Here is a 13,815-nt window from a genome sequence, read left to right as displayed (position 1 = left end):
TCGCGGTGAAACCCTTGACGGAGCTCACAAAAGGCCCGTGTCACACGCACGACCACCTGCCACTACCTGGTGAGCAGAATCAGGTGCGTTCAGTGGAAGATCAGGTGTCGGCTGTAGCAGGTAATACAAAAAAAACAACATCAGGCGTCATGGTAACTGCGGCAGGTGCCCCTCCCCCCGCGCCTCCTCCCTGACAACAGCCGTCGCCGAGCCGTTTCTCCACAGCGCCGCGAGCTAAATCAGAAACGCGCCGAAGCGGCCGACGACGTCTCGCGCTACGCTCCTCCGGCTCCTTCCTGACTCACTCCGTCTCGCCGAGACAGCGGGGCGGAGAGCTGGGATGGGTTTACACGCAGTCCTCCGTGTCAAAGGCTGTGTGAGGACGCTGGGGAGGAGGAAGAGGGGAGGAAGAGGGGAGGAAGAGGGGTGTGGGGGGGGGAGAGGGGAGGAAGAGGGGAGGAAGAGGGGTGTGGGGGGGGAGAGGGGAGGAAGAGGGGAGGAAGAGGGGTGTGGGGGGGGAGAGGGGAGGAAGAGGGGAGGAAGAGGGGAGGAAGAGGGGAGGAAGAGGGGTGTGGGGGGGAGAGGGGAGGAAGAGGGGAGGAAGAGGGGAGGAAGAGGGGTGTTGGGGGGGGGGGGGGGGGGGGGGGGAGAGGACGCCATGGCCTGTTTAGCCACACGCACTCAAGCGACACGACACCGAACCGGCACACGCCTGTCGCTCTAATGGAGCTGTCAGAGCAATCACTAAACAGCACACTTGGTGTGTGTGTGTGTGTGTGTGTGTGTGTGTGTGTGTGTGTGTGTGTGTGTGTGTGTGTGTGTGTGTGTGTGAGAGAGAAATAGAGAGAGAGAGAGAGAGAAGGAGAGGGGGACAGATGTAGAGAAGGAGACCAATAAACGTAGCAATAGCAGAAGTGTCTGGGTTAATATATGAAGGAGGGATGTGAGTAATTTCACTGGCTGTATCAGAGCAAGTCAGTCCTATAAAAGATGGGATGGACAGAATAGAGAGAGAGAGATAGACAGACATAGAGAGACAGACAGGTAGAGAAACAGATAAGAGCGACAGAGAGATGCCAGCAAAGGTTTAAAAAAAAAGTCCTAATGCCTGAACTGACAGCACACTCGAGAAAGAAAAGCATATGAAATAGGAAAATCAGGAGAGAGAGAAGGAATGATAGACGCAGATGGAGGGAGTGAGGGGGAGAGAGAGAGTTGGAGGAAGATCTAGAGAAAGGGAGAAGGGGAGAAAGAATGAAGAATGGATGAATATTTCTGAACCCTCTCTGAAGTGGTTGAGAACGTTCACTGGGAAGTCTTGCTGTATGAAGGCCTTGACTGACGGAGTAGCTAGCAGCTTAGCTCCTTCCTCTGGAGGAGGAAGGTTCAAACGCACTTCAGGGTCCAGTTGTGGAAACATCTCTCACATCAGAGTCCTCCAAAACACCCCAATTAACAGAAAACATGCGTATGTGCTCAGAGAGACAGATCTTGAAACAGATGAACAGGTAGTGGAGAGAGCACTGTAGTCACACACACCAGCAGGGACAAGACATGAAAACTCATATTAAACCATAGTGGACACTTTTGTCTGGGAGAGGACCACACACACACACACACACACACACGCACGCACGCACACACGCGCGCACACACACGCGCACACACACACGCGCACACACACACACACACACGCACACACCATGGAAAATGATTAACCAGAGGTGTCTCAGCCCAGATTGTCTCCGACATGTCCGCCCCTGTCTTCACGCAGAGACTCTGGGCACAGAATACCCACATAAAAAACTGCTTTTTAAAATCAAGCAAACTAAGATATAGATCAATAAGATTCAACATTTTAAAAGGTAAAACGTTCTCTGTTGCTCATTAACTGTCAAACAGTGAACCGGCTTGCAAGGAACAGAGGATATATTACTACAGATGCGATATTACACCTGGCCTTAGCGTCTCTAGCCTGAAACACTGCGTTCTTTTGCATGTCTTTTCACGGCCTTTTGGTCATGTGACGGAGTCTTGGACGGCTGTGGAGACACAGAACCACCTCATGTTTCTTCTCCAACAGACATATTCAGTATCTAAATGTTCCTGTGCCCTTTGACACAGGTCATTTAGCATGCTGGGAAATCCATTAATCACAGGTTAAGCTCCTCCTCATTATCCTCCAGCCAGTGGACGTCCCAGGACGGGCGGTCTGCACGCCGTCCCTCCCCAGTGTGTTACGCAACATTAGTCACCGCCCGGCAGAGACAGCAAGGACAGACGCTGCCTTAGTGAAGACAGTGTGTGTGTGTGTGTGAAAGAGTGTGTGTGAAAGAGACCTAGTTCATTTAGGTAGTGTCATCTCCCAGTAATTAAAATGACCACAACCACGAATAGATAGGGGCAACCATTACAACCATGAGAGAGAGAGAGAGAGAGAGAGAGAGAGAGAGAGAGAGAGAGAGAGAGAGAGAGAGAGAGAGAGAGAGAAACAGAACAAGGGCATATTCAGGAAGAGCTAAAGATTCCTAACTGACTGTCCCCCATACATACAGGTGTGGGGGACAGGAGAGAGGGACTGGAGAAGCTATCTGATGCTCCGCTAAAAGACATTTTAGTGCATATTATTCATGCCTGCATGCTAACTCTGTGTGTATGTATATAAATAAATAAATAAATATATATATATATATATATATATATATATATAGACAGTAAAAGTAGTTATCAAACACACACAGGAGACTTCTAAATAATTGCCAAAAAAATATCTTTCTATTTTCTAGTATTTTTTTCTTCTTTCTTTCTGTATTCTGGGCCTTGTGTCTTTTAGCCGTTTCTCTGTATGCTCGTCTTGTCTAGGAAGAGGAGGAGAGTGAGAGTTTAATATTCCTCCAGGGCTCCGGGGTTCTGGGGCTGGAGGCCCGACCCGAGCTGCCAGTGCTGGCACGTCCTCCTGGCAGATACACACCTCTCCAGCTGCTGGTCCTGCCCCACAGCCCTCCTGGACCCTCATGTCCACCACCTGCTCCCGGTCTCAGAGAGGAACTGTGTTGTCTGTCCCGCCCACTGGAAGCAGAGCCAATCAGAATCTTGGGAATTCACAAGCTTAAAATAGACACGACGTCAGGCTCTGGCGTGTTAAAACGCTGCTTTATTTAGTAGGTGAAGCTATTGAGGAGTCCTTTGAGAGCCCCTGTGTTATTGATATTAACTCATTTCCGCGTCTGGACACTTCTGAAGTGCCTGTGCTGCGTGGGAGTTCTGTTGAATCTCGCCAAAACGGAAGACCTGCACTTTGGTTCTCAGCGTCCTGCGGACCTGAGCCGAGCTCCAGTGAATACGTAACGGCATTAGCAGCAGGAGACGCCGCTGCTCGATGGCCAAGGGAAGCGGTTTACGGCCGCGTTTCACACTGTACGCGTGCAGTCTCTGCTTCTCAAAGCAGTTTTATTTATTCGTAAAAAAGACTCAAAACGCCTCCTCATGACGGCATCCTCCGGCTGCAGGAGCCTTTTCATTAAAGTGGTAAATCTTACATTTTTGCTGCCTGTATATTCCTAATTCTGCCATTAGAGAAGTGTCACACACACACAGCCCCATGGATCCGCACACTTGAAGAATATTAAACACTCTGCACACTGAAATTTGCAACTTATTGCATATTAGCACAATCTTAGCCTTTTGTTACCGTTTTTGCTCCTGACCCACAGGGAGGAAATGAGAAAGATCTGCGTAAAACTCCACAAAACAGCATCAGGTTAGTCGGCATTCTGACGTTGGGGCGGCGGATTAGTTGATTGTAGCTATCAAATCAAACTAAAACAAAAATGAATTAGTTTCCTTTTTGAAAACAGGACATGATGTTGTTTACACCCGGCCCTCTCCTCATCCTCCCGCCCTTCATCGTCATCCTGACCTGCGATCTATGCTCCACCTTCTCCACATGGTGCAGGTGTCACGCCATCAGAGAAGGTTCTCCATCAGGCCGCGCTCCGTGAAGACAGCCGTCAGCCGTCGGCGGGGTGATGGAGGTGACCTGGAACAAAGACTTCACAATGTGGCCACAGCTTCAGCGTCTCGCACCACGCAGGAGACGCTGAGATGCTCTCGCGGCTCCCTCGCGGTTCCTCGCGTTTCTGAAGTCTACAGCTGCTCTTGTTGTACGTGCTGCCCTCCTCGTCCCCAGCAGAGCCGGGTCTCCACCAGCCGAACAAACCTGCCCCTACGCACCAGCGTCCACATGGAGGAAAAGACTCGTCATGATTGGATGAGAACACTGAACCTGAAGGGGGAAAACATGGCCGACCGATTGTCTTTGAAGCACAATCGCCTCTGTGACTGAACTAAGATTGTAGCAGCACTGTTGCAGATGAAAACCTGGACAGGTAGACCACGACGACGGTCATGAAACCCTGGGACAGTGCTCCTGTGACCAGGCGAACAACGCACAGACTTGCGTTGGTTTTACGACTCACACTGTCTCCTGAAATCATCGTTTTCAAGAAAAAGAGCTGAGCTGACGCTACGGGTTTGTTTTGTAAGAGTCGTTACGGGCAGCATGGACGAGTTTTCTCACCTCAAAACTTCCCTCATTCTATCATAGACATGCCATCTCTATCTCTCTCTCTCTCACACACACACACACACACACACACACACACACACACACACACACACACACACACACACACACACCTTTTCTTTCTCTCCCTCCTGTCTCATTTATCTTTATATCTGCTGCTTCCTTCAGCTGCCCACACTAGACTGTCACAGCATTGTCTTGGTCCACCGTTTGCTTTATGGAAGCTGTTATATTGCTATTATGATAATGGACCCCCCCCCACCCCCCCATCTACGGCCTCTCCGTCTCTTCCCCACACAATCCATCTATATCCCCCACACTCTCTCTCTCCCTCTCCCCCCCCCACCCCACACACACACACATACATATGCACACACACTCTCTCCCACCCACATACTCCCTCTCTCTCTCTTTCTCTCTCCACAGCCCCTCCCTAGTCTATCCAGTACACCAGGAGACAGAGTCATCTCCTTCTCTGTTTGACTTGCCTGTGGATTCGATTTTCTTCACCCCAGTAGCTGCACATACAGAACAATGAATCATCTCAGTTCATAACATGTTTGGCCCTCAAGGAAGGATGCCCAGGGCCCGGAGTCCTACAAGTACACAGTACTGGTGCACCAGCGTGTGATCTCAACACAGGGCACCGTGCACAAATCCCACAGTACTGGTGCACCATACATGTTCTATACTACATTATCTACATGTAAAGCCTGGTACTTTCACGAGTGACTGTAGCGCGTGACTCCACCCACCTCGCGCGACCCTGCGCGAACGGTGGAGGCGTTTATTTTTTATACTTTCGCGAGCGTCACTGCAGTGTTCTCCGAAACGATAGGTGTTTTGTCTGAAACGATATGTGGTAGAAACACCCCTCAAAACAGGGGAATGAACATTTACTTGACCAATTTTTATGTCGCTATGTGTTTCAGGTTTGAAAAGAGCTGGAATTTAGGTTAAAGTACTTTAAAATGCTTGAAATTGTAACTACTTGGTTTCACAACAAATATCTGTCTGACTGAATAGTTCTCTTGTATTAGGTTAACAAATACGAGCCTCTTGTAATTCCAGAACGAAACATGAGAGAACGTGAAGACGTGAAGATTGGGCGTTTTTAAAATAAACAACCATTAAATAATGTGATAAAAAGCGAATTATTTCGAGTATATGTATAAATATTTAACTTAATTATGTTTAACATGCTGGGAAATATTGAAATGGACCTTGAAAGTGACGTACAAGTGCTTTAATTCCACCTTATAAAGGTGTATGAACCCTGAAAACGTGACTTTGTTCATTGCGCTGAAGCGCGGCGCGCGCGAAGTTACAAAATTCGAGAGGTGCACGACCTCGCGAACCGACAGCGCGCGAGGCGCCACAGCGATTACGTCATTTTCGCCGCGCGGACCCTCGCGTCGCTCGCGAAGCGTCAACCAGGCAGGCTTAAAGCCTGGTTTATTTTAAGTTGTTGAGGGGGGTGGCGAACGTAAGTTGTTGAGCGGGGGTGGCAAACGTAACACTCGTGACGGAGTGTTTTGTCAATAGCCCTGAAATAAATGCTCCGGTTTTGTTTTGGTCCGTATCCAGTTAATCAGTCCCACCAGGATTTCGCGGGCCTTTTTTGTGATTGTTGCGGGCTAAAATGTTTGATGTTGCGGGTGTTTTTCAAAAAAATTGCGATGGAAGTTGCGGTGTTTTTTTGCTTTTTTGTGAGTACATTACAATAGGGAGTAAATGTTGTATGGTTTCCTCTATTTAGTAGTCCATTTTAATTATCTATTTACCTATTTATTCAGGGTTGCCAACATTTCAAGATCGCTTGAAGTGAGATTTGAACCTGGAGGGGGTGGCGAACATTAATTGTTGACGGGGGGGGAGGGGGGGCGGGGTTAGCGAAAGTAAGTTGTTACCGGGCGGCCTGTAAAATGGACACAAATTAAGTATTATATCGAGATCGATCGCCAGTGGTTGGCGCCAGAGCGAACTAGTAACTCATAGATATGGATCAGAGATAAATAAACTTTATCTCTGACTTTAAACTTTATCTCAATTTAAAGTTTAAACTTATAAACTTTATCTCAGACCCTCGCCGCTTGCGTGAGCTGCAGTGACTTCACGGGCTACCGTTGCATTGTGGGGAATGTAGTGTTTGTGCGTGCAAAACACCATCGGGCGGCTGTGGCCTGCGGGCCGGTTCTAATAGTAATTAAATATCATCCAGGGGGCCATAGATAATCAATTCGCGGGTCGGATCTGGACAGTTTATCCCCGCTTTCATGTAGTGTACCGGGATGCTTTTCCCGATCTTTTTGCCGTTATTTTCGTCGCTCATGCTGCTTTCAGTCTGCTCCTCTTGAACGTATATACGGAAGTAAGGCGGGAGTTTGTCGACGTCACATCAAGACGACATCAGTGATTAGTCAAATTTGCGGGAAAGTTGCGGTGATTGGCTGAAGTTGCAACACTGCCCTGAATTCGCGGGGTTTGCTTGAAGTTGCGTTGAAGTTGCAAATCGCAACATCGCGACTTTCTGGAGGGTCTGGTTAATCAGGAATGAGATTGGGTCCGGACAGGACTGCGTTCGGGTCCGGATCCGGACCGCGGTCCGCCAGTTGAGTACCCCTGATCTATACTATATCACCTTACTACACTATATTACCTACATGACCTGTAATATATTATCTACATGATCTATACTATTTTACCTACACTATATTAACTACAAGGTCTTTACTATTTTACCTACACTATAATACCTACATGACCTGTAATATATTACCTACACTATATTACCTACATGATCTATACTATATTACCTACACTGTTAGCCTACCTACATGATCTATACTATATTACCTACATGATCTATACTATATTACCTACACTACATTACCTACATCAGTGGTTCCCAAAGTGGGGGGCGCGCCCCCTAGGTGGGGCGCGGAGCTATTGCAGGGGGGGCGCGGAGCTTGAAAGTAAAACGTGCACATGTGTCAATATTAGGGATGCACCGATTCCGATATTAATATCTGAAAAAATTCTAGATCGGGTATCAGTGACAATGTGACCGATCCATTAAAACAGATCTATTCAGTCTAATTCTATGCTTGTAACGCTTTTCGGAGTTACACTCCGACACGGACAGAAAACTTGGACAGTTAACAGGCGAGTGAAACACGAAGCACACAGAGAAGAGGTGAATCACTCACTCGTACTCGCGCTGGTGCTATTCCACTTAGTCCGTTTATGTGCTGGTTAACCAAAATAAACCTGGGCTCCATCATTACTTGACTGTTCATACATGAACTGGTGAGTTGTCCAAAGCTCATTGAATGCGTTACTTACAGAAATAAAATAAAGATAAAATAAAGAGCAGTGGTTTTCTACGGCAGAAAGCTAAATAACAACAATATTCCATACGCGCGCTCAACTCGCTCCCTTAAAGAGACAGTACACATATTTCTGGCCGTTACATGCTTTGTGCTCTGCGTGATGTCAACGCTAGCAAACTAGCCGCATAGGTATTGCTGTTTCTCTTATTTCATCTCCTTATTTATTTTAAATGATATTTAGAATTCTTGAACCATTTCAAAGGTTTCTTGCAGTTTATTTTTTTCATGTTTGACCAAAGTTGTGAACCTATTGTTTTTGTAAGTTTCAGGTTCTTTGGTATTATTTATTTTACATTCAATGTTATATTCATAATTGCCCTGACTGAACAAATGCAAGTTGTGCTGTTTTTACATGTTTTATGTGTGTTTAAGTGTGCTATACTGGTGCAGAGTTTTCAATAAACTTGTAATTCAGTATGTCTGTGTTTAAAAAAAAAATGTTTTAAGTCGATTCAGCACTGTTTTATCAGATCGGTATCGGATCAGTATCGGCCGATACCAAGCCTCAGATAGATATGAATGGGTATCGGAAGTGAAAAACGTGAATCGGTGCATCCCTAGTCATTAGGGAGGGGGGGGGGGGGGGGCGCAAAAATATTCTCATCTACTAAAGGGGGGCACGGCAGAAAAAGTTTGGGAACCACTGACCTACATGATCTATAATATTTTACCTACACTATATTACCTACATGATCTATACTATATTACCTACACTACATTACCTACATGATCTATACTATATTACCTACACTACATTACCTACATGATCTATACTATATTACCTACACTATATTACCTACACTACATTACCTACATGATCTATACTATATTACCTACACTACATTACCTACATGATCTATACTATATTACCTACACTATATTACCTACATGATCTATACTATATTACCTACATGATCTATACTATATTACCTACACTATATTACCTACATGATCTATACTATATTACCTACACTATATTACCTACATGATCTATACTATATTACCTACACTATATTACCTACATGATCTATACTATATTACCTACACTATATTACCTACATGATCTATACTATATTACCTACACTATATTACCTACATGATCTATACTATATTACCTACACTACATTACCTACATGATCTATACTATATTACCTACACTATATTACCTACATGATCTATACTATATTACCTACACTATATTACCTACATGATCTATACTATATTACCTACACTGTTACCTACATGATCTAGACTATATTACCTACACTATATTACCTACATGATCTATACTATATTACCTAAAAACAGAGGTTGGTCTGAAGTTTGAAGACTTGTTTTTGAAGTATTGTTTTGATATAATTATACATTTATTTTCATTCTCACTGTCAAATTATGGAGAGCTAGCTAGCTAGCCATCACTACCAGTTAACTTAGCTAGCTTACCTATGCTAACCTTAACTGTGCTAATCACAGTGCTATAAAAACTGTGCTTATATATTATATATATTATATAACCTACATTATCTATACCACATTACCACTATATTACCTATATGTATATAATCATGTAGGTAATGTAGTGTAGGTAATATAGTATAGATTCTATACTGAATTATCTACACTATATTACCTACACTTCAAACTCTACGTGCACTCGCTTCTCTTAGACCTAAAGCACAGGTGATATGTGGTCGGCTGTGATTGGCACTTGATGCACGAGGTCAAAGTTGAAAGGTGCCATTCCATATGCCCCCCCCCCCCTCCCCCACCACCATCTGACATGGCAGCCAAACAAAACAAGCATTTAACAGAGCATCCAACCTTCGCTTAGCATATTTAATGATCATAATTCAGATTAATGTACTACAGGACATAATAAATTAAAACACACATCAAAGACCTGCCTCAACATGTCATCTCTGGACACATGTACATCATGCGATCTGTGAAAGCTTGCCGGTATACATGTATGACCACGGGGTTAAGAAGACCAGGAGACCAAATAAACCACTTTGGTAAATCAGTTTGGATAGGAGCGTCTTCCCACACACTTGTGCTTTGCTATTTTCTGCACTTTTGTTTCTGAGTAATGCCCAAAAAACTAAATTACACCAGAAATGTTATTTACATGACAAATTGATCTAAAACTCAGAGGCTGTATGTATTTATCCTAGCATCTATAAAATAATGCCAAAATTATCCTGTGTATTTACAGATCCTTTGTATGAATTAACATCACTTGCTGAAACCAGTGCAGATTATCTGAATTAGGCTGTGTGTGAACATGTCCAGTGTGTTTGTGTGCTAACCCTGACAGCTTTGGGCTTTTGAATTTCCAATGTTAAAAATATGAGCTCATACAGTCAAGTGCAAGTAGCATTTCAAAAGTCCAATTTGCCAGAACTGTTGCTGTTGTCGCTGTGTGTATGTTTGTTTGTGTGTGTGTGTGTGTGAATAAGAGAAGGCAATTTGCTCCGAGTATCAGGAGTGCTTGTCCTTGCTGGTTGTCTGAATGTTAAATGGAAGGCCTGTCTGCTCACATCGTCTCTCTCCAACCTAATTATGCAACGATGTCATCACTGGTTTTCCTTGCCGAGTCAAAGCGCGACTCCACCGGACACACTTCCTAGATTACATTTGTTATTTTGCAGGGCTAATTTCCCCACTGAACACAAATAGAGGCATGCCCTTTCACGACAACTGGGATAGTGTCTCAGAATACATTCACAGTTTATGCACGCGTGAACGTGTGTGTGTGTTTTTGTGTGTGCCTATAGAATGTTCAAAAACACATTTATGGTAAAACAAATAATAAATATGTATAATTGGCACCCAGAAAGGACATGGTGGCTCTTGAGTACATCTCACATCAAAACAAGAAATCTCACTCCCTGCTGCACAGGGTTGTGCATCAACACCACAGCCAGAAGGTCCTTGGGCCATTGGCTAAGCCCCATCATCCCAGAACATCGGGCCGCAGACCCCAGCGGGTAATCCAGCCCTCTGCATTTTCTCCCAAATGACCCCAGTGACATCTGTAATGAAACGTGACCCATGTGAGAGGTACAGGGCGTGTGACGTGAACGTGAGGGCAGTGGACGTGTGACGTGCGTCTGAATCACAGTCGGGGGCTGTGTTCTGTCTTAAGCCCCCCCCGCTTTCCTCTGGGGAAATAACAGCTGGGTTTCTCTGTCTGAACCGTGTGGAGGATATGACCTCTGACCTTTCTCCATCAAGACAGAGGGGCTTTTACCTGCACCACCCTCCTCCACCTGACCACTACACCCCCACCCTTTCATACCCCTCTCCCCTGAGGCGAATGTAATTTCCTTTTCTAAAGGATTAGTCCCATTGAAGAAAGATTCACTGCTTTTTTTCATTACTAAGCCAACCTGACCAAATTAGCAACGTTCCTCCTCTCTTTAAACCACGACTTCAAAGTCGAAACCCAGTACTTTGTTCACAGTTTCAACATTCACCTCTCATCTCACACACACCATGACCATACACACACCCACCTACCCACCCACCCACCCATCCATCCATCCGATAACGCGTCCATCCATCCGTCTGTCCGTCTCCTCCCCCCATGATTCAGAGCGACGCCCTCGTCCAATCGGGTAGCTCTTGTGGGGAAGGTGAGCGTGATGGGAGCTGGCAGGCGTGTCATTGCCTTTCTGGACTGGGCGGAGTCTGTATTGCGCACCGCCGCTCCCGCTAGCAAGACCGCGGGACGACGTACATGCTCCCGCTAGCATGGCGCTCACACCCCCCCACTCCACCCCAGCTGCGCATTAACCTGATTTGCACACAACGATACGGCAGTCGGTCAACACTGACAGTGTCCCAGCCGTCAGTCAGACTGTCACTTAGCGCCGGCTGACGGCTGACAGAGGAAGGCAGCGCGAGTTTCAGGGGCAGTGTGGGAATTTTTCTCTTCGGTGTTCCCACGTTCCCCTCCGCAGCCGTGACCCACGCGTCCACGTCCTCTCGCCCATCGCCGCCGTTTCATTAAGCTCGTCGCTCAGAGCAGGTTCTGTGTCACAACAACGACTTTCCATGAATCTATTTCATTCTGCATGCAGACGTGGTCTCCGTGGCGATAACGCACTTCTGATGAGCTCCGTCTGGTTTCCACTCCACTTGTGCAATTCAAAGTACGTTTTCATAGTACACATTTCAGCTACATTGGCCCTATTACACAGTCTTACACACTACATTAACCCTATATAAGACTGTGGATTTATTAAGATTAATTAACACACTGAAACACAGAAATGGTGTCCTTATCCAAACACACGTAATGTTAAATGTTTCAACCACCCCATCCCCAGATATCACACTGTCATCTGCACAAAGGCAGGAGCACAGATCAAGAGGAGGAGGGGTCTCCGTGTGCGTGGTGGCAGGCCGGGCGTGTTGGCCATAACCAAGCCTTTCCTCAAGCCCTCTGAAGAGGCACTGACTGACTCTCCAAAGCAGGTGAGGTTCTCAGAGGAACTGTTGGTGGATCTCCAGTCCAGACAGTGCTGGGTGTGTGCGTACGCTCTGGCCATTACACCAATTCAGAGGCCCAATAAAGCGAGCTCATCACGGGCGTGAAGTTCCGGGTGTAAAGGCTCTTTAGAATAATGAATCTGGAAGCCCGGAGAAAGGCCCCCGCCGCAACTCAGGAATTAAATGTCAACTTTGGTCAGGGAAAATTGGGCGGAATTGTCCAAGAGGCGTTCGCCTCCGAAATGAGCTAATTTAGCGCCGAGAGACGTCTCTGTGCATGGCAATAAAGACGGTGAAGTGTTCGCTCGGAGGAGAAGGTGGACAGAGAGAGAACAGGGAGAGAGAGAGGGAGGGAGAGAGGGAGGAGTTGGAGAGGTAGAGGGGACAAAGAGGAGCGGGAAGATAGCAACATACTATATGAAAAATAAAATTAGTAAGAATAAGATGAATGGGAGAAGACAGGATAAGGGTTAGAGGAGAGGAGAGAGGGAGTTAGAGAGAGCAAGAGAGCGAGAAAGTCAGGGGTGGGAGAACCTCAGACACCCAAACACAGAAGCTTTATTTAAAGGAAGGTCTCGTATGGTAGTCTTCTCACATTCATCATCTTATCTGCTCCTAATTGGGTCGCCCACTTCACACTGACCTTTAGACCCATGGCATTGTGGGACTGTGAGCCCATTACAACCACTGGGTTCCCCTGCATCCCGAGTAAGGCCTTTCCAGGAAATGGTGACAGATGAAGATAACGAGGTGAGATAAGGCCATTTGAAGTCATTTACCCGACACGCGACGCAAAAGAGCAGCCGCGTTTTACACCCACCGCACCATGATGAACTGTGTTTGATAAACTTATGCCGCCCTCCACTTATTACCGGAGTGGGACGTCGAGACTTAGCGAAAGAAAATGGAGAAAAAACACGGATGCCTTCCCAAACGCTGCCTTTGTGTTCGCGCAATTCTGCAGTGCAGTAAATAACAAATGGCGAAGTATTGTTAGTAAAACAAGCTCAGCAGCTGGTGTGACGGGAGTGGGGGAAGAAACCTCTCTTAACTTTGACGTCCTCAAAACAGTGAATACAGTGATCTGTGTGGTTGATGTAGGCTCAACCAACCACTGTGAGTGCGTGTGGACTCTTCTAAAGTCACATTACTGATAAAGTCATCACGTTACTGATAAAGTCATCACGTTACTTATCAAACACAAAAATGATCATATGCTTGTTTTGCTGACACTGTCTCAGATGACTTCCAGAATTCGGACAGCTGCTAACTAGAGTCTCGAAATCAACTCAGATGTCTTTTCTGTTAATTAAACCTTGTTCCCGTTACATTAGGTAATCC

The 13,815-nt window shown here is 46.0% G+C and overlaps 1 long non-coding RNA gene across 1 annotated transcript in view; it reads right to left on the bottom strand.

Annotated features, from left to right (window-relative positions):
- Nucleotides 1-10,885: 10,885 nt before the first annotated feature.
- LOC143483078 (uncharacterized) overlaps nucleotides 10,886-13,815 on the bottom strand; it is a 60,888-nt gene continuing 57,958 nt past the window's right edge. The window contains exon 4 of the long non-coding RNA XR_013122380.1: nucleotides 10,886-11,012. This is a non-coding gene — a long non-coding RNA (uncharacterized LOC143483078). The remainder of the gene's footprint in view (nucleotides 11,013-13,815) is intronic.

Source organism: Brachyhypopomus gauderio, chromosome 19 (assembly GCF_052324685.1).
Source record: "Brachyhypopomus gauderio isolate BG-103 chromosome 19, BGAUD_0.2, whole genome shotgun sequence".
Classification (NCBI taxonomy): domain Eukaryota; kingdom Metazoa; phylum Chordata; class Actinopteri; order Gymnotiformes; family Hypopomidae; genus Brachyhypopomus; species Brachyhypopomus gauderio.
Note: the sequence above shows the minus strand (reverse complement) of the source record. Positions and strands in the feature narration are given on the sequence as shown.